Genomic DNA, 23,957 nt, shown 5'->3' on the forward strand with positions numbered 1-23,957 from the left:
AAATCAAGGCACTTTTCTGGGAACCACAAAGTATTCTAGGAACACAAACTTGAGTGTCTTCAGACACCAAGCATGTAGTATAGATGGGTACAGACTATAGGGAGTGGCGAGGCCTACAACATTCAAATGTCAGTTAAGAATAACAGCACCAGGCTGGGCGTGGTGGCTCACGCCTGTAATCCCAGCACTTTGGGAGGCCGAGGTGGGCGGATCACAAGGTCAGGAGATCGAGACCATCCTGCCTAACACAGTGAAACCCCGTCTCTACTGAAAATACAAAAAATTAGCCAAGCATGGTGGTGGGCGCCTGTAGTCCCAGCTACTCGGGAGGCTGAGGCAGGAGGCGGAGCTTGCAGTGAGTCGAGATTGCGCCACTGCACTCCAGCCTGGGCAACAGAGCGAGACTCCATCTCGAAAAACAAAACAAAACAAAAAGAATAACAGCACCAATACCAGGCCAACCAAACAAATCGCCTTCCAGTGTCCAGTTCGGCTTTCAGCTGCCACCTTGCTCTTCCTGCTGATGTCTAAGCTCTAACTTGCTTTTCTTTGGGAGAAATAAAGATGCAAGGAACGAGCAAGTTAAGGGAATCCTTGTGGTTCCTTTCTTTTTGTTCTCCCTTCTATCTAAACTAAAGATTAACTGCATGTCCCCTTCCATCATCTACAGAGAGAGAGACAGAGGGCAGGCTCTCTTCATCCTCTCCCATCTGTTACATTGAACACAGTCTTGCTGCCCAAGGCAGTTGGACTCATATGCGTCCCCTCTAGGGGCATGTATTAGGGGCACTGTGTTTCTTTAAATAGGATGTCATTCCGAGTTTATTATTAGACCAGTTTTGATCATGCTGTGTTGAGGCTATCTGTGCCTTGACAGTACAGAAATTCATACACTGGAAACAAGGCCAAATAGGCACGATACTTCCCAAAAATTCTTTGTAGTTTAGGCGATAACATCAATGTCTAGGTTTGAGATATTCAGTGTACTATTAATTTTTCTTTATTCAAAGGAGAAAAGGCCTTTTCAGAAACATTGCTTTAGAACCTCCAATTTTATTTAACCCCATCTTGAACAGCAATTCTAGAAGAGTTTTTAATGACCACTTCTCAGGCCAAGGATTAAGACCAAGTGAAAATAAGCAGGTTTTATGGCACTTACAAACTATGTTGGTTCCTTGCATTCCAAAATGCAGTTCATTCAACAGTGTGATAAGATACAACTTTTCCTTCATTCAGTCTTCTATTCACTATGTACAAAATAATTACCGAGCAAGGAGATAAGATGGTGAACAAACAGACATAGCCCCTCATGGAGTTAATAGTCAATTTAGTACATCAAATCTGAAAATACTGAGAATATGTATATTTGATCCCCAGTTAAATATTTCCTTGGTGGAGAAATTGGCTCTCACACACTGATGGGAGCACTTACTCCAATTATTAAAAATCAACTTGGAAAGGTGGATGGAGAGGCATAAAAAATAGGAATACATTTTGATTTAATAATTCTGCTTCTGGAAGTCTGTCCTAACAAAATATTCAACACAGCATATTTTAGTTAAAATTTGGAAACAAATGCCCAGCAATGGGAAGCAGGCATATTACAAAGCATCTATTTGACTGTCTATTATGTGGCTACTAAAAAGGATGATTATGAAGACAATGTAGCAACAAGGTAAACTTCTTATAATGTAATGTTTAAGGAAAAGGATACAAATTGTATCTGTATAACATTACAAATACATAAACAAGTACTTTTTCAAAGAGGCAAGAAAGAAATACACTGAAAAAAGGATACTAAAGGTTGTTTTCGATTGCTATAGTTTGGGATATATATTTTTCTCTTCCTCTTCTATATATTTTAATGTATATTTAATCTTGGAAAACAAATTATACTAAAAGTCCAATCCTTTCGTTTTTTTAAAAAAATTATGATTTATTTCACTTTGGAAAATGGAATGCTTCATACATTTGAATGTCATCCTTGTGCAAGGCAGAGGCTGGTCTTCTCTGTATCATTCCATTTTTACTGTATGTGCTGACAAAGCAAGCACAAAGTGAGCTCTTCTTAAAGAAGTGGGGAAATTATGAAATTTCATCTGAATGGGTGAGGTATCAAATTGCATATCATGTTGTTTCTACTTTAGAACTTATGGAGGTTTTTCAGTTATAATATCATATACTACATGAATAAGAAAATAAGAAATGAGGGGAGGAAGGGACAAACTATTGCTATAACCAATACCCACTGTGTCAGGACCTGAGAAATACATATAGGTTGGTACACAATCAAAGGTATTATTTGTGTGCTGGAACTTTCAGAAATGAAGCCTTGGAGACCTCTATTTTATCCCAAAAGCCAGGCACAGGAACAGCCCTGAGTCCCGTCAAAGAAGTAGCAATGAATAAGATGGTATAACAAATGAGGTGGGTGTGTCATTCTGTCAGTTGCTTCCTCCTGACTAACCAAGAGCAGATAATTGTGCTTCTGAATTCATTAATTTTGGCAAAAAGTATCTTGGTCTACCTAATTCAGCTTCTCCACTTGACAGTGAGGAGTCCGAGGCAGGTTCACATTATGATTTTAATGGGCATTTTTGCTTTGGGGAGGCCTCTTCATTTATAAACAATATTAAAAATTATATCTTACAATATCAAATTAAAAATATAGACTTGGGTAAGCAAAGACTTCTATTCTAAAGCAGTATTGCAATGGAGAGAAAGTGACTTTCAATAGGAAGAGGAGGACTATCGCAATTGGAAGAAAACTTTGATCCTGAGATATGCAAACCTCTCAAAGGTTAGGCAGAAAAGGTATTTTCTTTTCTAGGAAGGAATAAACAATGCTGGAAAAACAGGATGTCAAAAAGTGGAATGAGTTAGGGTGAATGATCTTACGGTAGAAAAGAGAAAATTCTACCCTATGATCACCCTATTTTCAGGAGGGGCTCTTAAGGATGGGTTGTATGATGGCTCAGGCAAAGGGCAGGTCAAAGCTCAGGGGCCAGGGGACAGAGAGAATTCTAACTAAAATTGGGTCAAGGTAGCAGATATTTTGTTCCACATTTGTCAGTGGGTGAAGCAGTTCAGCTAATCATTAATGATGCATAAGAATGGAACGGTGGAGCGTCTATGTTCAGCTTTGTCACACACAAAAAAACAAGGTTGGCATCAGCAAGTCTTATCGAAGTCACATGGGGAGGATCTTTCCTTGTATAAGCTGTTTTCTAGAACACTAATGGGTGGGAGGGTTCCTTTAACCCTCCATGTTTTCCAGGATCACAGGACTTGGGTAAAGTTCAACATGGTCAGTGACTACATTGGTACAAAGACCAATACATTAAAATTATATATTACAAGACTTTCTTTGACTTAAATGTTCTTTTGTTCTTTTCTCTCTGCCCCCATTGTGTGGGCCAAATTATCATGGATCCTGGGCACTGTCCCTAATGGATAAACCAGCCCTGATCTGAGACACAGCGAGATCGAGGGTCTCTAAGACCACTAAGATAGCTACGGCAGAGCTCAGACAAGAGAAATTAGGTCGAGATCTCTTTCTACACTTGTGACTATGAAGACTACGGAGAAGGCTCTGCTCAAGAGGTAGGATGAAGGTTTGGGCATGAGGGGATATGTGGGGATATTAACTTTGATGTAAGAACCTGCCGACTTAGAAGGAAAGGATTGGTGAGGGAAATTCATTAAAGAGTTGATGGCTGGGAGTGCCTTAACCGTTGACTGTCACAGGCACATCATTCAGCAACATTTATTCTGTATCTCCTGTGTGCTTGGTGTCCCTGCCTTTACAGAGCTTACAGTCAAGCAGGGGAGGCCAATGCACAAGCAATGGTAGTCAGTTGTGACAAGTGTAATGATAGAGGAAGCAAGGTCATTAGGAGTGAGTAACAAGCACACCTAACCTGCAGGAGGGAAGTGAGAATCCAGAACAGAAATGAACCAGTCCCAGAGGATGCAGAACGCGAGAGGAGTGCTCTAGTAGGAAACATTGCATGCAGCCCAGGATATGTGAAGTTTAAGAGATGGAAAACCGGTGATCTTCTGTGGGCCTGGCCAAATATCCTTAATATTTTGGAAACCAGATATCAGTGAATAAAAGAAGGAGTTAAAATCTCTCCCAACCTGCTTCCAGGAGTCTTAGAATCCAAGACTAAGGAGTCAATAGGATTTGGAGGGTAAAGTCTTATTACTGAGAAGCCGTTAAAAAAAAAAAAAAAAAAAAAAAAGCTGTCTCTCCCCACCCCACATTTTACTAAATCACCCAGTTATTCAGTTCAGGTACTTAGTCTATCCACAGCAGGCTAGGATGCTAGTTTCAATGTTGAATTTTTCACCCACTCTTGATATTTTTAATGTCTTTTCCCTATTCAGAGGCTGCATTTTTTTGTTTTGTGGGTTTTTTGCTTTTGGTTGGTTGGTTGTTTTTGATAAGAGTCTAGCTCTGTGTCTCAGGCTGGAGTGCAGTGGTACAATCAGGGCTAGCTGCAGCCTTGAATTCACAGACTCAAGTGACCCTCCTGCCTCAGCCTCCAGAGGAACTGGTACTACAGGTGCACAGCCACCAAGCCTGGCTAATTTTTGTATTTTTTGTGGAGATGGGGGTCTCCTCCTATTGTCCAGGCTGGTCTCAAACTTTTGGGAGCAAGTAATCCATTCACCTCAGCTTCCTAAAGCGCTGGGATTACAGGCATGAGCCACTATGCCCATGTAGTCTTGAGGAAAACGTCCTTCCATCTCTTATCAAAAGATCTGGGGTATACTGATTTCTTTTGCGTATATACCCAGCAGTGGAATTGCTGGATCATATGGTAGTTTTATTTTCATTTTTTTGAGGACCCTTCAAACTACTCTCCATTGTGGTTGTACTAATTTATATCGCCAACAACAGTGCTTGAGGGTTCCCTTCCCTCCACATCCTTGCCAGCATTTGTTATTGCCTGTCTTAGATATGAGCCATTTGAATTTGGGTAAGATGATATCGTATTGTAGTTATGATTTGCATTTCTCTGATGATCAGTGATGTTGAGCACCTTTTCATATGCCTGTTTGTCATTTGTACGTCTTTTGAAAAATGTCTTTTTGGTTCTTTTGTCTATTTTTATATTTGTTTATTTAGAGATGGAGTTTCACTCTGTCAGCCAGGTTGGAGTGCAGTGGTGTGATCTCAGCTCACTGTAGCCTCCAATTCCCAGGTTCAAGTGATTCTCCTGCCTCAGTCTCTGGAGTAGCATTGACTACAGGCACACACCACCATGCTCAGCTAATTTTTGTACTTTTAGTAGAGACAGGGTTTCACCATATTGGCCAGGCTGGTCTCGAACTCCTGACCTCAAGTGATTTGCCCCCCTCGCCCTCCCAAAGTGCTGGAATTACAAACGTGAGCCATGGTGCCCGGCCTTTTGCCCATTTTTAAACTGAATTATTATATTTTTTCCTATTGAGTTGTTTAAGCTCCTTAGTACTTCCACTATGGAGAATAGTTTGGAGCTTTCTCAAAAAACTAAAACTAGAACTACCACATGATCCAGCAATCCCGTTGCTAGGTATATATCCAAAAGAAAGAAAATCAGTGTATCAAAGAAATGTCTGCACTCCCATGTTTATTGCAGCACTGTTCACAATAGCCAAGATTTTGAACCAACCTAAGTTGTCCATCAACCAATAAACGGATAAGGAAAATGTAGTACATATACAGGGTGGAGTACTATTCAGCCATAAAAAATGAGATCCTGTCATTCACAACAACATGGTTGAAACTGGAGATCATTATGTTAAGTGAAATAAGTCAGGCACAGAAAGACAAACTTCACATGTTTCCACCTATTTGTGGGAGCTAAAAATTAAAACAATTGAACTCATGGAAGATAGAGAGTAGGAGGATGGTTATCAAAGGCTGTGAAGGGTCGTCGTGGGTGGGGGAGTGGGGGGAGGTGGGAATGGTAAACGGGTAGAAACAAATAGAAAGAATGAATAAGACCTACTATTTGGTGGCACAACAGGGTGCATGTAGTCAATAATAATTGTACAGTTAAAAAATAACTAAAAGTACAATTGTATTGTTTGTAATACAAAGGATAAATGCTGAGGTGATGGAAACCTCATTTACCCTGATGTAATTATTACACATTGTTTGTCTGTATCAAAATATGGCATATACCCCATAAATATATACACCTACTGTGTATCCCCAAAAACAAACAAAAAGCAAAACAAAGCAAACAAACAAACAAAAAAGGTCGAGGCCTCGGCTCTGCTAATGCCTGGGGTCAACAGTTCACGTCATCTCGGCTCTTTTGATCTAATCCCCGCTAACTCTCTCCAGCCCTGAGAGGACAGGCAACCGCAGGCTGCTGGCGAGCCTTTCCCAGCCGCCACCGCAGGTGAGAGAAGGAGGGAGGGAGGCGGCGGGTCACGGCCGCAGGAGGGCACAGCGGGTGCGCCCGGCCCTCGGGCGGCTGGGGCCAGAGCGAGCCGGGTTCGCGCGCTGCGGGGGCAGGACCGGGGCGGGGCCGGCCGGGGCTGACCGGGGCGGGGGCGGGGGCGGGGCCGGGACCGGTGACCCTAGGGGCGAGACCCGCCAGCTGCCGGTCCGCAGCCCAGGCCTCCGCCGCTCTGCCGCCCCTCGGCTCAGGTAAGGCAGGCACCCCCAGAGCTCAGGTCAGGCTGCCGGGTCCCAGGCTGGGGGTCTTCGTTTGCCCCCGGCTGGTGCAGCGGCGCGCCTTCCCGCCCTCAGAGCCCGGCGCAGGAGGGGACGGCCGGCGCTTGGATACAGCTGGGCGGAGAAAAAGGGTGGGCGTGCGCAGCGCTGTCTCTAACCCCTTCCTTTTGCTGTAAGTTCTTGCACTTGGAAATTGGAAAAGTCCCTCTTCAAACCCTTTTCCAGATGTGGCGTCAGGAGTGAACAAAGCTGCTCAGCAGTCGCAGTATCCCTACCTGTGCTCCTGGGAGGAGTCTACCCCAGATACGTTTAGGGACCTGCCTTTCGCTGTTAGGATAATTTCTTGGAACTCGGGAATTGGACTTCTACGGAACGGAATCGATTGAATTAATTTTATTTATTTATTTATTTTGTAAAACTTTAATTTTAGGTCGAATTAATTTTAAAGCTGAGTTCAGTTCAGGGTCAGGGAAAACGACCGGGTGGGCCTAAGCCTGCTGGGGTGTGACAGCTTGGGGCTGTGGGGACGGAGGCTGGCAAAACTTTCCTTGCTCTGCCACTTCGGCAGAGTCGGCAATAAAGACTGTGGGGACAAGACTTTCGCCACTTGTAAGATTGGATGAGAGGCAGGAAGATAAAGGGGGGACTGTCTGTGCTGACAGAATCTGGAAACCGTGATGCACTGGGAATACTTCCTTTGGAAACAGATGCTTCCTTATACCATCTTCCTCACTTATTAAAGCATTTTTGTATCCATTTCAATACAGTTAACGATGTTCTATTAAACAAAACGTAGGTAGGTACGTTTGTCTTTGCGCCGCCCCCCCCCACCCCGCCCCAGTTTTGTGCTAAGTGAGTTCAAGGTCAACTATTGGAGACTAGGTCACCTGTTGGGGATCTTTTTACCTGAAGTGTTTTCCTCCACCCCTTCCCATTGTCACATGCCAAAGAGCCATTCTTTTCTTCCCTGTTTAGCTCTCACCACTTACAAACCAGTGAAAAGGAAAGCGACCACTTCTGTTATGCAAGTAGTTGTGGTTAAGTTGGTCTTGTGCAGCTTTTTTGTAAACATCACTTGTTCCTTTGTTTTTTTTTTTTTTTTATTCCTTCAATGTTAAAATGTGCCAATAGAGTCTTCTGTAAAGAATGCAAAAGACTGTAGGAGAAAGGGGAACTGCCCTTGAAGGTGTCTAGTAAAGTGATTATTTTTTTAACCTAAAAATTAATATTCCATATTGCGTTCCAATGCTTTCACTTCTTTTGGAAAAGATATTTTAAAATTATGAGTATTTTGTCAAGAAAATATTAACTAGGCTGGGCGCTGTGGCTCATGCCTGTCATTCAAACACTGCAGGAGGCCAAGGAGGGTGGATCGCTTGAGCTCAGGAGTTCCAGACCAGCCTTTACAACATAGCAAAACTTCATCTCTACAAAAATCAGCTGGGTGTGGTGCTGTGCATCCGTCTACTACATAATCCCAGCTACTAGGGAGCCTGGGGGAGTAGGATGGCTTGAGCCTGAGAGGTAAAGGTTGCAGTGAGTGATGATTGCATGCTTCACTGCAGTCCAGCTTGGGTGAAGGAGAAGGACCCTGTGGAGAGAGGGAGAGGGGCAGGGTGAGTGGGGAGGGGAAGAAAAGAAGGGGAGGGGAAGGGCTCTTAAGTTTCTCCCTGTGTGTGAAATCTTCCATTAACAGTCTCTACCCAATGAACTGAATGCTTTAGAAATCTGATGTTCTAGTTTACACATGCCTCCTGGAATAGAAGAGTACATTTGACTTGTGAAATAACTTAAAGCAACCTTGAAAGTAATGGTATCAGTAAGATTTTAAGATTTCAAGTTTGTTGCATTCAGATATCTTTGTAGTTTGACAATTCACGCACTCGAAATTTCTGTTATTTAATAATAATAATGTTAGTAATAATGTTGCTCACAATGGGGGCGTCCTTTATGAATAATTCTTTTAATTTTTGTTGTTGTTGTTGTTGTTGTTGAGATGGAGTCTCACTCTGCCTCCCAAGTAGGAGTGCAGTGGTGCTGTCTCAGCTCACTGCAACCTCCGGCCCCGGACTCAAGCGATTCTCCTAACTCAGCCTCTCCAGTAGCTGGGGTTACAGGTGCCCGCCACCATGCCTGGCTAATTTTTGTATTTTTAGTAGAGATGGTGTTTTACCATGTTGACCAGGCTGGTCTCGAACTCCTGACCTCAAGTGATCCACCTGCCTGGGCCTCCCAAAGTGTTGGGATTACAGGCATGAGCCACCGTGCCCGGCCCTTTAGGAATAATTGTATCAGTACATCATAAAAGGCACCTTTCTGGAGGCCTTTTCAGTATGTATGGTTATTTTTTCCCAGTTGTTAAGCTTTCTAGATTCAATTCTTCTGCAGGCTGAATTGGAAGCAGACAGCTGTGGTGGAGACCTGGACTGAAAGTATCTATCTGTGCACTGAGGTCTAGCCCCAGGTGAGCTTTGAAGTCCTTGCAAGTCCTCTTCCTAATTGACTTTGGGAACCCAGGAGTCTCTTAATTTACATGTGTCATGTTTATCTTCAAAATGAGAGAGTTATCCTTAGTCTAAAAAGACATTTGGACCCCTTTGAACTTTCCTAAAAAATGCAAATTTTCATTTACAGAGCTAGGTATCACTGCTGTAGGGGAACACTGATTCTAGAATTTGCTCTCATTTCCAGAGGGTGTCCTCACATGCTGACCACCACCTTTGCCCCACCTAACCAGTATAGTGCAGTGATTAAGAATGTGAGTTTTTCATAGACTGATGGATCTGTTTGTTTCCTAGCTCTGACCTTAGGCAAGTTACTTATGTTTTCTAAGACTCATTTTCTTCATGTTTAGAATAGTGATAATAATGCATATTGATATTATGAGGACCGCATGAAGCAATGCCCATAATGTAAGCAGCACAGTATCTACAGCTTAACAGATAGTCAGTAAATGGTAGCAATTGTTTGCTTTACACTGACTTTTCCTTTCTCTCTCTCTTTTTTTTTTTTTAACAAATTTAAAATTTAACTGGGAGAAATGTAAAGCCCTACACAATAAGTGTTTAAAACAATAAGCAAGTACAGGATGAGGGAAATGTAATTTACTGAACCAGTCAACTTTTTGGTTAATTGACATTTGGTTGCTTGTGAGTGGGCAGTGAGTTGTGAGGGCCCATGTATTAGTCGTTTCTCATACTGCTCTAAGGACACTGCTCTAAGACTGGGTAATTTATAAAGAAAAGAGGTTTAACTGACTCACATTTCCACATGGCTGGGGACCCCTCAGGAATCTTACAATCATGGCGGAAGGCACCTCTTTAAAGGGTGCCTTTAAAGAGCAGGAGACAGATGAGTGCCGAGCAAAGGGGGAAGCGCCTTATGAAAACATGCAATCTCGCGAGAAGTTACTCTCACGGGAACAGCATGGGGGAAACCATACCCATGATTCAATTACCTCCCACTGGGTCCCTACCACCACATGTGGGGCTTATGGGAACTACAATTGAAGATGAGATTTGGGTGGGGATGAAGCCGAACCATATTAGCCCTGAAAGCTCATATGATTTTAGATTGCTTTAGTATAAATGAGAATGCATATCTATAGCCAAGGATATTTTTTTCCGTCTGTCTTTTGCTCTTTGTGCGTACTTCAGAGTTACTCTCAAGATGAACATTTACAAACAGACTTGTCTGGAACAAGAAGGAGGAGCGAAGAGAGGCAGCTCTTGAAGCCATACCATATTCATGCATAACGAATACGTTAATTCTCTGACTTCCCTTTCAACATTTTTGATGTATTGTTATATGTAAAGCTCGCTGCCAGCAGAGTGTAAAAGAGAAAAAGACTCCCCACCCCCACCCCTAACCTGGCCTCCTGCCCTCTAAGCATGCATTCATGGAATAGTTCAGGTAGCAGGAATAATTAGAGCAGAGTAATAAGTGCTCTGATAAAAGTAGCAAAGGGGAGGCTGGGAGTTGAGGAGTGCTAAATATCCACCAGGGCAAGCTCAAAGCAGTGAAAATTTAGTTCTATTTTTGAAATTTCCAGTTTTGTGGACGTTTGCCAGGTGTAAGTACTAAGAAAAAGCACTTCAGGTTAAGGCAGAAGTTTATGTGAAGGTATGCTGGGGAGAGAGAACATGACAACTGCAAATCATGGCAAACTGTGTCCCATCTTTTACTGACTATGGGACCTTAGCAAATTGACCTCTGAGCTATAGTTTCCTCATGTGTAAAATGGAGATCTTATTATTATTTTACATTATTAGGTAGTGATTTAATCTTCAAGCCTAGCCTATAAGAGTGTCTAGCTCACAACACAGTTGGAAGACTTAGTTGTATATAAAACACTAACCTACCTGGTGCAACCAAAGTTGTGCCTTCCATCCCTCTCATTCTCTTGTTCAGAGACAGGGGAACACTACTCTAAATCGAGATGGGATTTAAGCCTTTCATGCATATTACAAAAGCAGGCCAAGAAACGTTTTAACTGTTCTTGTTGTTTAGAATGAAATATGAAATTTTATGCTTCCACCACCACTAACCTTCTTTTCCAACCACTGTAACCTTTCTTTTTACTAAGGCTATGTTGTTAGCCTATGTTTTGGGGCCAGGCTCTGTGAAAGGAGTTCCTCCGTCTTTGAGTTGTTCTCTTGCTGGATAAGTCCACATTCTTACATTTACATGGTAAGAACTGTGGCCATTTTTTTGGGCCATGTTTCCTGCCCCCAGCCATTGCTTCAGTTTGAGCTATTGAACTGACTCTTAGAAAACATTTTGATGTGGAGGGTGTAGTAAAAACTGATTCATTACTTTGGGGCACTAACATGCAAACTGAACATTTTGGAAGGAATTTGTTATAGAATTTTACACTTTTGTGATTTTCCTTTAGTATTGTTAGCTTTTAAAATCCTTCTATATTTGGAAGAACTTGCCTCAAAATTCCAACTTGATCATGCGTGAGTTTTTCCTCTTGCAAAGGTTGTGCCAATTTGCTGAATAATTAAATACTTAGAGTTTTCTCCTTTAGGTCATTTTCTCTACATGGATTTCAAAGAGAAGACCTTATGCAGTGTTTTTGCAATGCCCTCAACAATGGAAAAATTCTACATTCCATGTAGGCAGTAGTAGACAGTAAGAGAATTTAATTAACTTTAGGCTTTGGTCATTTGAGGTTAGGGTGCCTGGGTAGGCCTGTTGGCTGTGGAAGGCCCAGATCAGGCCAGGGATTGGTTCTTCCTAGATCATGAAGACCTATCATGAGTAAGAGCTTTTTGTGGGAATTGTTCTTTTTGGTCATTCATTCATTCAGTATATTTTGCTTCAATTCATTAATTAATTTAAGTATTTCATTGATTGTGTTATACATGTGGATGGGGATGCCGAGATAGATTCAAGTCTCCAAGGTAGATTCAAGTTCCTTAGACTCTAATTTGAATAAGAATTACTTTGGAGAACTAGTTTGAATTCAAATTCTTGCACTTTATCCCTTAAAAGCTCTGATTCATTTCATCCAGTGTGGGGCCTAGGAATCTGCATTTTAATAAGCCTCACAGGTGATTCTGATGCTGCTGGGAGCTTTCTTCTTTTTTTAACCAATTTTTTTTCCCAGCATCAGTGTACACATTTACACAGACTTTTTGGAGAACAGTGTAATCTCTCTGTCTAGGGCTTGTTATATCTGGTCAAATATCTAGACAAATCTAAATTCTGGTTCACTCTCTGCTTTTAACCAAGTCAGTGTACCTTTATGTTGCTTTTTTAATTTGTAAAATAGGGACTTGAACTAGATGTCTGTAAATTTCCATGCTGTTCCTTAATTTGATGCTTTTCTTTGTTTTAAATATAAATCCAGTAAAAAGTATGCTTTGAACAGTCACAAATTAAAGTCATTCTTTGAATAAATGCACTGTTGAGTGATATCTACCCAAAGCCCTGTGAAATCCATATTCTCCTTAGGGTATCAGTACCCCTACTTTTTGTTACCACTTTCTTATGTTAAGAGGACTCATGAATTTCAGAATGGGGAAGTGAGAAGGTGTGGTTGATAGAGACTACCTTTTCTATTAGAGACTGAGCTATGCGCCCCACTTTATTAGACAGCATATGTAAATTACCAGCTGAATGTTTCAGTAATTGGACTTCCTTGGAGAAACTCTTCCTGATCTCCCAGCAGGGTTAAGTGCAGCCTCTGCTGCACTCTCTACCTGCTTTGTGGGAATCAGGCCTACCCTTTCCCTCTCTGCAGTAATGGAGGCCCCATGATCTGTCAGCATCATGGGACAGGAAGTGGGGCCTTCATCTCGTTCTCAAGAGGAGAACAGAGTCAAGAACACAGTAGGTGCTTCATAAATCTGTGTTAAATGAATTAACTGCCACTTCCCAAACCACTGTTAAAACAAAATTGCTTTATTTTCTGTAATGTGTTGCATAGTTTTCTCCTCTTTCTTAAATGTGCAAAACCCTGTGCTAATTCTATATGCCTGCTTTTGAGAATCTATATGCCTGCTTTTGAGAAATACAATGTATTTACCTGTAATTATTATTTAAAATTGAAAATAAAAAGAATTTGTAATAGCATCATCAATTTTTGGTTAAAGGAAATAACGAATGTGATCCCTACTAACCCGTTATGCCACATAGGCACACTGATAATTATTTCTCCTCTTCTTGAGGAACTGGGATGTAAGCATTTAGAGTATCTTCTTTATATGCATTTTGATTTCCTATTGAACAAAAAAATGTAAACAGGAAGGACTTCATTCTTTTTTCCATTGAGATCACAGAGATAAACCAAGTTTGAGCAACTCTCTTGAATAGCTAATAGCTGTCGCCTGGGGAAGGAGAAAATTATTTTCTGCCTTCCATGTTGATGTATATAGAACATGTGTTCTGAGTAGCTGCTATTTTCACTGCCTCTTTTTCCAGTTGAGGTGCAACATAAACTATTTTAATTAATATTGTGTCACCAAAAGGAGTTGAAATAGCCAATTGAATTCTGCCAAGATAGAGTCTTTTGATGAAAACATATCTTTATTGATTGTGGATGAAGAAAATCATTCTTAAAATGAAATCCAGAGAAAAATCATATCCCTCAGAGAAAATTTCTGAGTGGCAGGCTAAGATTAACATCATAAAATTGAATTTGTGCTGCAAGCCTTTGATGCAATCAGCAGCTGGGAGATGCTGTTGCCCTTGCGGTGCTCTCTCTGATTGGGGTGAATTATTGTGTGGAATGAAATAAGTGTTTCTTGTGTTCCTCTTCCTAGAAATACAAACAAGGTATTACCAGGTAGTTTCTTGCTAGTTAAAATGGGTTGGATCGATTCCAGGCCTCTCAGGCTCTTCTACACCCATGAACTATAGGTGTTGGATATTTATTTATGCCCTAGGGACAGAATTTCTTTATATCACTGGACAGTGACATGTTTGGTTAGTAGAAATCAAGCAGAGAAGAGGGATCCCCTTTACCAGGGATTTTTTTTTTTTTTTCTTAGAATAAGCAGAGGCCAGGATGTTTTAGAAAGTGCTATAGTGCCACATATTGCCTGGTTTTTGTTGGCCTGTAGGTTAAGGCAAGCCCTTTCCTGTCTCCCTCTGCTACCTCTTATGTCATAAACTGCATTGAAATCACCCCAATGTGGAAACCTCACATTGTGTATTATGAATCATTTTCCATGACACTAGTGTTACAATGAGTTTTGTAGTGTTTTTGTATTAAGTTCTGATGCTTTGAAAACACTCTGGCCCATGCATACACTTCCACATATATAATGAATAGGTTTTATAGATTAAGACTCTTAGACTAAAGAGTGTTTGTGGATGCCATGTCACTCTTAGACTAAAGAGTTATTTGGCATCCTAACCACCCTTGTGGTTGAATTTAAGTTGTTTATTTTGTTTTGTTTCATTTTCTTTAAAGAAATAGGTGGACTGGCTTGTCTGTGTGGAAGTATAAACAGATGATGATGTCATCATTATGAACTCTTATTTTCAAGGCCTTTAAGAAGTGGGATGGGCTTTGAGGTCATACAAATCTAGGGATGTAATCCTAGCTGGGGGATTTAGATTTACCAAGCCTTCTTTTCCTAATAACAGTAATGGTAGGTGTGTAGATTACTTGAGAAAATGCATAGGAAAGCCACCAGCACAAGGTCTACAACACAACTGGCATTCAGTAAACACTTGTTGAATTGAGCATATAACCCTGTGTCTTAACACTGAGGAAAAGAAGCAAGGACAGTGAAGACAGAAGGTGGGATGTGTTTAGGAAGAAGGGAAAGTAGAAAGAACTAGGACTAGAGAAAATTTTGAATAATAAAGTGTTGAGACAGGGACTGTGAAACAGAGGTGGGGCTTGTCTTGGCTCATGACAGAAAATCCACAAAGATGTTCACAAGGGCTACAACGGCTACAGTTCCTTCGGATTATGAGCCTCAAATCCTATACTTCCTCTACCACTTTTTCCAAACCACCTTGGGCTTCTGCATTCATAGCCTTGCTGATGAAAGTCTGTTTTGGCCTAGCTTCTGCTAGAATCCTTTACTGCAAAAGATGAGTTTAAAGTCTTCCCTGGCAGGTGTTCCTGGTTGGTAGGACAGAGTCAGAAAACACTAGAATCGTGGGCATTAGGGAGGATTCTCCAAATAGGCCTTGTCCATATAGGCCTATATTCCTGCCTATGGGAGTGCCTGCCATTTGCTTATTCTGGGAGGAAAAAAGGATTGTTATAATTACAGTGGACTGACTTCCAGTGTCAACTTGTGCTGAAACTGAAAGAAGGGAAGTAGATGTCGGGGCCAAGGAAGAAGATAACTAGTCCTTGGAAGAACACAGGATTTTTCCACGAGAAGCCAAAGTGTAAGGGATGACCCGTTGACAGCCATGGGAGTGAAACTTGCTTTGCTGTTGTGCCTTGGAAATGCTTCTACCAACCTCCTTTACGTTGGTTCTTTACGTACTTAGGATTTGACTTATAGATTGTGAATTCGTAGAGAGCAGAAACTTGTGTTTTTTTGTCTTTCATTTAGTAGGGCTTTACTAGATACTAATTATCGAATTAATAAATGAATACATTCTTTTCTTAAGGAGCCGATAATGTAGATGGAAAGGAGATTTATTACACAAAGAGGTAGAGAATAGATTTTGGTATATGACCAACTGTGTGATTCATACTGAAATTTAAATATATGTTTCAGGAATTGGTACATGTGTTACTGAGATCTACATTCTGACTCGAAAGAAACAAAGTCTGTCAAATGCTGTATTACTTTTCTAGGAATGTATAACAAAGTACCACACACTGGGTGACTTACACAAAAGAAATGTAGTCTCACAGTTCTGGAGGCTGGAGGTCTGAAATCACAGTGTCAGCAGGGTTGGTTCCTTCTAAAGCAGAGACGAAGATTCTGTCCCATGTCTCACTTAGCTTCTGGTGGTTTGCTGTCAATCTTCGGTGTTCCTTGGCCTGTAGAAGTCACCCCAACCTCTGCCTTCACCTTTACCTGACTTTCTCTGTGTGTGTGTCTGTCTGCACATTTCCTTGTTTTATATGACAACCAGTCAGACTGGATTAGGAGTTCACCCCAATCCAGTATTACCTCATCCTCAATTAATTATATCCACTATGAACTCCTGTCCAAATACGGTCATACTCGGAGGTACTCCGAGTTAGGGCTTCAACATATAAATTTTGGATAGGCTCAATTCAACTCATATTAGATGAGAATGTGGTAGATTTTTGAAAAAAAATCAAATTGCTTTTTAAATTTAAATTATTTTACTTTGCCAATTTGATACTTTTGAAGTTTTATCTTTATCTTTCCTACTTAATTCACTTCATAGATGGGATCTACTGTAAGTTATGAATGATAGAATGAAGAATTATAAATGACAAGAATTTCATTTATCTTAATATTATTTACTTAGCAGGATTTACATACAGATTTTGAGATTTTAAAAGCCTTCTGATAATAGAGTAATATTTATTGAATGCTTACTAATTAATTAATGATTTTCAAGGATTATTTACTCACATCAACCGTATTAGATTGATATTATTTATCCTCATTTTATTGACAAAAATCCAACACAGAGTTGTAAAGTAACCTTCCCAAGGACGTAGATTGGTAGAGTTGGCATTTGAATCCAGGCTTACTGACTGGAGGGCCTGACCCATTGGTACATGCTGTCTCCTTACTCATTACAGCCAGGTACAATAGATAGTTGATCCCCTTCTATGGATGACCAAATAAGCTCGTTGGGTCACAGAACCAGCAAATGTATAAGATTTGTGATTTAAACTTAGGCATTACAGGTATATCTTGGAGATATCATGGGTTCTATTGTAGGTTTGATTCCAAGCCTCTCTAATAAAGTGAATATTGCAATAAAGCAAGTCACACAATTTATTTTGGATTCCCAATGCATATCAAAGCCTATTAAGTATGCAATAATATAATATCTAAAGTAACAATGTGCATATTGTGATTAGAAATACCTTATTGCTAAAAAGTGCAAATGATCATCTGAGCCTTCTGCAAGTTGTACTTTTTGCTGGAGGAGGGTCTTGCCTCCATGTTGATGGCTGCTAATTGATTAGGGTGGTGGTTTGCTGGAGTTTGGGGGTGGTTCTGGCAATTTCTTAAAATATGACAATAATGAAGTTTGCTGCATTGATTGACTCTTCCTTTCGTGAAAGTTTTTTTTTTTTTTTTTTTTTTTTTTAAGGAGTCTCACTACGTTGCCCAGGCTGGTCTCAAACTCCTGGCCTCAGGAAATCCTCATACCTCAGCCTCTCGAGTAGCTGGGATTACAGGCATATGTCACTGTGCTCAGACCTTTTGTGAAGGATTGCTCTGTAGCATGTGATGCTGTCTGATAGCGTTTTACCTACAGTAGAACTTTTTCCAAAATTGGAGTCAATACTTTTAAACCCTGCTACTTTACCAGCTAAGTTTGTGTAGTATTCTGAATGTTTTGTTTTCATGTCAACTATGTTCATAGCATCTTCACCAGGAGTAGATGCCATCTCAGGAAACCACCTTCTTTGCTCATTCATAAGAAGCAGCTTCTCATCCATTTACATTTTATCAAGACCTTGTAGCAATTCAGTCCCTCTTCAGACTCTACTTTTAATTCTAGTTCTCTTGCTATTTCTACCACGTCTGCAGTTACTTCCTGCACTGGAATTTTGAATCTCTCCAAGTCATCTATGAGGGTTGGAATCAACTTCTTCTCAACTCCTGTTGATGTTAATATTTTGACCTCCTGCTGTGAATCACAAATGTTCTCAAGGCATCTAAAGTGGTGAATCCTTTCCAGAAAGTTTTCAATTGACTTTGTCCAGGCATATCAGAGGAATCTCTACCTATGGCAGCGGTAGCCTCACAAATCATATAGCTTAAATAATAAGAGTTGAAAGTCAAAATTACTCTTTGATCCATGGGCTGTAGAATGGATATTATGTTAGCAAGCATGAAAACAGTATTAATCTCTTGTGCATCTCAGAGCTCTTGGTTGACTTGGTGCATTGTCAATGAACAGTAATGTTTTGAAAGGATTTTTTTTTTTTTTTTTTTTTTTCTGAGCAGTGGATCTCAACAATGAGCATAAAATACTCAGTAAACTATTCTGCAAATACATGTTTTGTCATCCAGGCTTTCTGGTTCCATATACAGAGCACAGGCATTATTCTTAAGGGCCCCAGAATTGTTAGAATGGTAAATGAGCATTGGCCTCAACTTAAAGTCACCAGCTGCATTAGCCCCTAACAAGAGAGTCAGCTTGTCCTTTGAAGCTTTGAAGCCAGGCATTGACTTCTCCATGCTAGCTAGCAAAGTCCTAGATGGCATCTTCTGCCAATAAAAAGGCATTTCATCTACATTGAAAATCTGTTGTTTAGTGTAGCCACCTTCATTAATTATCTGAGCTTAGATCTTCTAGATCACTTTCTGTAGCTTCTCCATCAGCACTTGCTGCTTCATCTTGCACTTTCATGTTATAGAGAAGGCTTCTTTCCTTCAATCCCATGAACTCAGCTAGCTTCCAGCTTTTCTACTGCAGCTTCCTCACTTCTTTTAGCCTTCATAAAATTGAAGAGAGTTAGAGTGCTGCTCTGGATTAGTGTTTGACTTAAGGGAATGTTGTGGCTGGTTTGATCATCTTTCCTGATCATTAAAACTTTCTGCATATCAGCAAATATTTTGGTCTCTGGTCATTCGTGTATTCATTGTAGTAGCACTTTCAGTTTCCATCAAAAACTTTTCCTTTGCATTCACAATTTAGCTAATGGGCTGGTGTAAAAGGCCTAGCTTTAGACCTGTCTTGACTTTCAACATGTCTTCCTCACTAAGCGTAATCATTTCTGACTTTGATTTAAGGTGAGAAAAGTACAACTCTTCCTTTCATTTGAACACTTAGAGGCCATTATATAATTATTAATTGACCTAATTTTAATAGTGTTTTGTTTCAGAGAACAGAGAAGACTGAGGGGAGAGAGAGAGAGAGGGGAATGGCCAGTTGGTGGAACAGTCAGAACAAAAGCTTAATTTACCAATTAAGTTTATCATCTTATATGGGTGTAATTTGTGGCACTCCAAAACAATTATAGTGGTGATATTTATGATCACAGACCACCACAACAGATATAATAAAAACGACAAAGTTTGAAATATTATGAGAATTACCAAAATGTGATGCAGAGACATGAAGTGAGCACATGCTGTTGGAAAAAATGGTGCCTATAGATTTTCTTGAGGCAGGGTGGCCACAAACCTTGAATTTGTAAAAAAAAACACAATTATCTGAGAAGTATAATAAAACGAAGTTTTATTCCCTCCCCTAGGGGAAATCCTTCCCAATTTTGACTTCAAGTTCTAATTGTGTTCCCTCCCTGGAGACTCTTGCATTTACATTAACACAGCACCTATCGCACTATGGGATGACTTAGGGCAGTCCTGCCTCCTTAGACACCAGTAAACTCCTTGAGGTTTGTGACTTTCTTTGTCTCTCTTGTCCACATTCCTAGAATCCTTGCACAGTTTCTGACATGTAGCAGATAATGAATATTTTTAAACTAAATGTATGTAAACAAAGGCAAAGGGGCCAAAGAAGAGAAATCAGTTGAAGTCAAAATAAATAAGTATTAATAAAGGAAGTAATTGAGTTGACAGAAGACGAAATCTGGGATAAAGGTAAAAGTGTTATCAGAGGAGACTAGTATGGATATCTCAGAAGAAAATAATCGTAAAAATGAGAAAGTGATGGAATGTTGAAGTAATGAGGAAGCTCGTGTGTGAGAGACTTGATTTTCTTGGTTAATTGAAAGAAAGGATCATCAACTAGGAGTGCTGGGATATGAGGAATTACCTGTTAGGGTGGAATTTTGAAAGGTAGAGGAAAGGATTTGACTATGACAGAGGATGAAAGCCACGTTTCCCAATGTGATTTTAGGTAGTACATACCAAGTATTTCTGTTAATAGATAAGTATTTCTTTTAATGTGTGTTTTGAAAAATATAACCTGTACATTAAACCTCACGATTTTATGGACACTTATGATTAACGTGATTCCAAAAAAAATATACTTATGTAGCTTAATTTCTTCTTACCTAAGTTTAATTAATACATAAGGCAAGTTAATTTAAAGAGAGATATTAGACAAACAGTTTTCCAGATTGTTTTTGGATATGGGAAAGAAAAACATGACTCAAGACCAGAAATAGGTTTGCAGAATTTGTACACACACAAAACAATTGTTTTGTCTAGTAGCATGAATACGTAGTTAAAATTAATCAAAAGATGACTCCATGGTAGGTACTTTGAGGACAGGGATGGTGTTTTTCTGTTCTTTGTGTTCTCTGCAGCCCAACTAACCACGTGGCTATATTTAGTTCTCAATACTTATTTGTTGAATTTAATTAAGAATGGTCTAGGACAATGGTATTTTTTGTTTATGTTAGCCACATCTAAGTAAAAAAGAAATGACTTGCACTGTAAATAGAGGGTTAAATGTGGTATAAGCCAAATACATATCCCCTTCTTAAAGCCTGAACTTTGAGCTTTAGACAAGGGGATTGTAGTTTCTTGAGTTTGTTTGTGCACTAATTGAATATAAATAAAAGTGAAGTTACCACCCAGAAAGAATTGAATTGTTCTCTCATATTTCTCTTACCACATCTAATGCTCATCTCCTTGACAATGACTGCAAGTAGACACACTTGGCCTTCCTTTGAATGTGTCAGCTCTGTTGCACTACAGCTTATTGAGAGAGGAGGTGAAGTCTGAAGGTAATAATCTGTGAAAATCTTCAACTCACAAGTCTGGAAGAGCTGTGAACTGTGATGGAAACCTCATCCATATAGTGAAAGAGATGTGATTTCTTGGCTGTTTTGCTTTACACATATTCCAGGTCATGAGTGTTTGGAATTCAGAGATTAATTTGCACATCTGTTTAATTCCTCCTTTGATCTGTGGGCTGTTTCAGCTTTGACTTTACCTGCTAAGGTATTCTCTATCTAAAACACATTATTTTCTAGAGTTTACTAAGTAGCAGTTAATTACTCAGTGACAACATTTTTGCAGGAGCTTGGCGTTGATGTTGGTTAGGAGTTAATTCTGAAATAGTCATGTTCTAGTGGGTTGATCCGACACAATGTTATGTGTTATTTAAATATGCCTTGGACACTCTTTGACCTCGTAGAATTTTTTTTGTTTTGTTTTTTTCACCTTTTCTTTTTTTTTTTTTTTTTTCAGATTTGATATTTTTATTGGTCAGTATGCTGGGAAGAATTCTGAGATAGTCTTCAAGATTCCTTCCTTCTAATGTGCATGCCGGGTATATTCTCCTTGAATGTGGGATGAATGTGTAAAGTGTTATGAGTAGTCAAATTTTAAAAAATATTTGTTTATTTGTTTATTTATTTTAGTAGAGATGGGGTTTCCCCATGTTGGCCAGACTGGTCTTGAATTCCCGACCTCAACTGACCCACCAGCCTCCACTTCCCAAAGTGCTGGGATTATAGGCGTGAGCTACCACCCAGCTTTTCCTTTCTTTTTCTTTTTCTTTTCTTTTCTACTCATAACATCTTATTACGTCCATTCCACTTTCAAGGACAATATACCAGGACTTGTAAAATCCCATACAATGGCATTTTATCGTATGATTATGTTATTTTTTTAATTTAATTTTATTTATTTATTTTTTTATTATACTTTAAGTTCTAGGGTACATGTGCATAACGTGCAGGTTTGTTACATATGTATACATGTGCCATGTTGGTGTGCTGCACCCATCAACTCGTCAGCACCCATCAATTCATCATTTATATCAGGTATAACTCCCCAAGGCAATCCCTCTCCCCTCCCCCCTCCCCATGATAGGCCCTATTGTGTGATGTTCCCCTTCCCTAGTCCAAGTGAGCTCATTGTTCAGTTCCCACCTATGAGTGAGAACATGCGGTGTTTGGTTTTCTCTTCTTGTGATAGTTTGCTAAGAATGATGGTTTCCAGCTGCATCCATGTCCCTACAAAGGACGCAAACTCATCCTTTTTTATGGCTGCATAGTATTCCATGGTGTATATGTGCCACATTTTCTTAATCCAGTCTGTCACTAATGGACATTTGGGTTGATTCCAAGTCTTTGCTATTGTGAATAGTGCCGCAATAAACATACGTGTGCATGTGTCTTTGTAATAGCATAATTTATAATCCTTTGGGTATATACCCAGTAGTGGGATGGCTGGGTCATATGGTACATCTAGTTCTAGATCCTTGAGGAATTGCCATACTGTTTTCCATAATGGTTGAACTAGTTTACAATCCCACCAACAGTGTAAAAGTGTTCCTATTTCTCCACATCCTCTCCAACACCTGTTGTTTCCTGAATTTTTAATGATTGCCATTCTAACTGGTGTGAGATGGTATCTCATTGTGGTTTTGATTTGCATTTCTCTGATGGCGAGTGATGATGAGCATTTTTTCATGTGTCTGTTGGCTGTATGAATGTCTTCTTTTGAGAAATGTCTGTTCATATCCTTTCCCCACTTTTGGATGGGGTTGTTTGTTTTTTTCTTGTATATTTGTTTGAGTTCTTTGTAGATTCTGGAAATGAGCCCTTTGTCAGATGAGTAGATTGAAAAAATTTTCTCCCATTCTGTAGGTTGCCTGTTCACTCTGATGGTAGTTTCTTTTGCTGTGCAGAAGCTCTTTAGTTTAATGAGATCCCATTTGTCAATTTTGGCTTTTGCTGCCGTTGCTTTTGGTGTTTTAGACATGAAGTCCTTGCCCATGCCTATGTCCTGAATGGTACTACCTAGCTTTTCTTCTAGGGTTTTTATGGTATTAGGTCTAACATTTAAGTCTCTAATCCATCTAGAATTAATCTTCGTATAAGGAGTAAGGAAAGGATCCAGTTTCAGCTTTCTGCTTCTAAGGAGTGATCTAATTACAATCTGTTGATAAAATAATAACTTCGGCTTCAAGGGCATTTTCAAATAGATTTTGGGTGGACGGGGCTTCTGCTGAGACCCATGCCGGCTTGGACTGGCATATTCTCATGGACTGAAGTCAGGCTCTATGGACTGCAAAGCCTGCTTGCTTCATAGTCTGCGGTGGTTCAAGTAGATCTCATTCTGGCCTACCTGAACACACAGTTACTTTCTCCAGCTTTCTTCAGTTTCCTTGAGTTCCTTGTTCCTTCATAAAGCTCAACTTTGCCCTCTCCCAAGCTGTTTCCACTTGCTAGCTAGCTGTGTGACACTGGCCAAACCACCTTACTCTGCTCTACAATCTATTCATTTGTTTTATCAAGCTTATTAGGGTAAATTTATAATACATTTAATAAACTGCACACTTTTAAAGTGCACAATTCCAAACTGAGTGTACAATTTTCACACCAAAGCTCTTTTTATCTCCACCTGAACTCAAAATTTAAAAGCAAAACTCCCTCCTGGGCTAAAGGTGACCAAGGTATGTTTTCTGAAAAAAAAAAAAAAAATCTTTAAGTCATTCATCTTTGTCCCTCAGAGTGCCTATGAGTTTTGAAGAAAGTAGGTGGGATTCTTCTCCACTTAAGAGATGGAATTCACAGAGGTCACATAACTGTAAGTGGCAGATCTGAGATTCAAACCCAGGCCTATTTATCCCAAAGCTCATCTTATTCACTGCTCTATTATGTTTACTTTCCTCTTAGTGTTTATTCTGGTTAGGATGTTATTGTTAAAATGCATGCATTGTAACCAGGGACTTTATCCTTGTGTTTCTAGTGGGCTGTCCTCAG

At 39.9% G+C, this 23,957-nt stretch overlaps 1 non-coding gene across 1 annotated transcript; it reads right to left on the reverse strand.

Annotated features, from left to right (window-relative positions):
* Positions 1-1,947: 1,947 nt before the first annotated feature.
* LOC111552827 lies at positions 1,948-2,054 on the reverse strand. Its single transcript, XR_002734740.1, has one exon. It is a non-coding gene; the product is annotated as a U6 spliceosomal RNA (small nuclear RNA).
* Between the last annotated feature and the right edge of the window lie 21,903 nt (positions 2,055-23,957).

The sequence above is a fragment of the Piliocolobus tephrosceles genome, chromosome 6 (genome assembly GCF_002776525.5).
Source record: "Piliocolobus tephrosceles isolate RC106 chromosome 6, ASM277652v3, whole genome shotgun sequence".
Classification (NCBI taxonomy): Eukaryota; Metazoa; Chordata; class Mammalia; order Primates; family Cercopithecidae; genus Piliocolobus; species Piliocolobus tephrosceles.